Source organism: Tursiops truncatus, chromosome 11 (genome assembly GCF_011762595.2).
Source record: "Tursiops truncatus isolate mTurTru1 chromosome 11, mTurTru1.mat.Y, whole genome shotgun sequence".
Lineage (NCBI taxonomy): Eukaryota > Metazoa > Chordata > Mammalia > Artiodactyla > Delphinidae > Tursiops > Tursiops truncatus.
This window is the reverse complement of record NC_047044.1, coordinates 93486485-93489779: the sequence shown is the minus strand read 5'-3', so window position 1 is coordinate 93489779 and position 3295 is coordinate 93486485.

Here is a 3295-nt window from a genome sequence, read left to right as displayed (position 1 = left end):
AGAACAACAACAAAAAAAACATTAAAAAAAAAAAAATGTTACAGGGAATCCTTCGGGCCAAAGAGAAATGATACCAGGTAGAAATGCACATCTACAATACACAATCTACAAAAAACACAATCTACAAAAAAAAGAGTGCTGAAAATGGCAAATACACAGGGTAGATATAAAATGCTTTTTTTTTCTCCTTTTGTGATTTATTTAAAATACATTGACTGTTTAAAGCAAAAATAATCACAATGTGTTTCTGGGTTTATAATATATGTGGAAGTAAAAGGTATAATAACGATATCACAGAAGACAGGAGAGGGACAGATGGAAGCACACTGTTGGAAGGTTCTTGTATTTCACGTGGTCTCATGAATCCAAGTCAGACTACGACAAACTAACAAAGTCAACAAAACAGTCATAACTAAAAACCCAATAGAGGCAATAAAACGGAACACTAACAAATACTTCATTAATCCAAAAGGAGACAGGAGAGAGGGGGAAAGGAACAAAAAATAGATGGATACAACCAACAACAAATGGCAACACAGTAGAATTAGACTGAACCTAATTTACAGATCTGTTGTGAAAATGAAATGGAAGCGTGAAAGTGGAACTCGGCATCAAGCTGCCCTCGTAAGAAATACGAGGTTTCAACAGCAGGCTTTGGGATGGAGGGGAGGAGGGTACCAATAAAGGAAGTAGGAAAGTAGGTCTGGGGGATGTGAAAACTCTAAAAGAAGAAGAAGCAGGCTCTAAGTGGCCATGCTACTTCTCACACTGATTTTTCTGGACACACACAGCCATGAACCACTCGCACGGATGGGGCACAGAGCTGGCTGCTTGGGTGCCGTGTTCATGGCTTTATGGGACAGTGCCGTGAACTTGGCTTGGGACCTACCCCCGTGGGAGGGGAAGCTGAGCTGGTCTGCAGGGCCCTTGTTGGAGGGGTACAGAAAGCAGGAGACAAGGGTCTAAACCTACCTGCTCGAACGAACAGTTAGTGGGATGAGAGCGCCCTGCTGGAGAGAAAAGGAAAAGGCTCTGTCCACTGAAAAGATTGTGTGAAAAGTGGCAGAAGAGAAGAAAGGCAGCAGATCTAGGGAGAAAAATGATAAACACATGACATAGGAAGCGTGTAGCTGTAAAATTAGAATTTGACACGGTGTTTAATAGGCAAAAGAGCAATTAAAACACGGCTCGCGTGTGGACAAACGGTGGGTTATTTAACTCATGAAGGCTCTAGAAATGGAGACACAACATCTCAACTAAATGTGTCATCTCAGTGCTCGTAGGTAATCAGCAAAGAGATGTGGCCAAGTGTGATTCAGCATAGTTCATGCATTTACTGAGGACTTTCCGACACCAGGCTGTTGTGTGCCAGGAGCTGGGGGACAAAGATTACTAAGACCATGTCCCTGCCTTCAAGAAATACCCAGCTCTCAGGGGGGAAAGACGCATAGAAACCAATCGAACGGTAGTGTGGCTTTGGTCCTTGTAACCCTCTGCCACTTAACAGCTGTGTGGCTGTGGCCAAATCACTTAACCTCAGTTTTCTCATCCATAAAATGGGGATAATAATAACTACCAGGCCAGACTGTTGTGAAGATCATTGTGTCCATGAGTTAGAAAGCGCCTAGCACACTGCCTGGCCTATAGTAATTCAACGACTCAACTTGAGAGCAGGACACATGTTAGAATGTGGGTGGCAAGGAAAGGTCTCATCCCCCTCAGTATCCTGATTCCCCCCAGGAGAAGATGGCCACCTATTCCTGAGAAGGAATGAGAAGGGTGCATGGGTAAAAAAAACTTTGAGAATCACTGTGTAAGCATCTAATTCAATTCAATACTTAAAAAGATCCTACTGTGTGCCAGGTTCATAAAAAAACTAGTTAGCATAATTTCAACACAGTGATAGAGGGATGCCTAAGACGCTAAGAGATTACAAAGAGACGGCCCCCAGCCTGGGGTCGGGTAAGACCCACAGACCTTGGCTGTTAGTCAGGCAAACAAGGGTGAGAACTGAAACGCGGAAGCATGATTGTGTGGCAGGGAACTACAACCCAAGCTTTAATGGTCAGCAAAGTGCATGTCTGGAGAGGTAGACAAGGGCAAGTTCATGAAACACATGCCGAGAAACTCACCTTATCCTGGGGAAGGTGAGCGCCATGGACGGTGTGAAAGGGAGGCCCAGGGTTCGAGCTGTGCTCCAGGAAAGCAGGTACCAAGCTGAATGTAATGAGAGCACAGCTAGCCTCAGAGAGCCCGGCTTCAAGAGAAATTCCTCAAGGGCAGGGTCATACCTCACTCAGCTTTGCTTCCCAGGCACCCACCAGAGTCTGACCCACAGAAGGCACTCAGCTGAACAGAATCAAAATTAATAAACTTCCTTATCCAGATCTTTTGCATTTTAAACCTTACCTCCAACTATGGGATTCACTCCATCACAGTTTTATTAAGCCCCCTGAGGGGTACACCCACAAGTGGGGAGGGAAGATATGAAAGCAAATAATTACAATACAGTGAAATAAAGGTTAAAATTCAAGTGCGTGCAAAGTACTTTAGGAGACAGAGAAAGGATCAATTCACTGTCAGGGGAAGCCAGGAAGTTTCCACTATGGAAGGAATATTTGAACTGGGCTTTGAGGGAAACACAGGAGTTCAGTAGTCAGTGACTTGCAAGAGTGTTCCAGCCTGAAGATGGGCAGAGGGAAGGAGATGTGAGAGAGAGCTAGAAGTGTTCTAGGATGGGTGATCAGTACTTCCACTCACTGGGGATTAGAACACAATGAGAGGAGAGCCTAGAACAATGGGTTTCCAACCTGGGCTGCTCATCAGAAACACCTGGGAAGCGTATAACCCTCCAGTGGCCTAACCACCTTCCAAACCAATTAAATCAAGATCTCGGGCTGGGAGCCCGTCATGGGGATTTTTTCAAAGCTCCCAACGTGATTCAACGTGCCGCCAAGTTTCAGAATCACTAGTCCAGAAAGAAGACAGAAAGATGTGCAGCATCCCTGGAGGTCAGGCCCTCCTGGTGCCCCCCCACCGCCCAGCCCTGGCACATACCCTCCCCCCGGCCCCCGCGAAGAAAGACCATCCAAACCCCAGCCACGGGCTTCCTCCTGCTACTCCCTTCCCCCCACCAGCTCTTTGCTCTGAAAAAGAGGTTCTCGAAGTGTGGTCCCCAGACCAGCATCAGCCTCCCAGGGGAGGCCGGTAAAAATGCCACGCTTCCAACTGCCCCTGAGACTGACTAAACCAGAAAGGGGGGCCCAGCAATCTGGCTTCATAAGCCCCCCAGGTG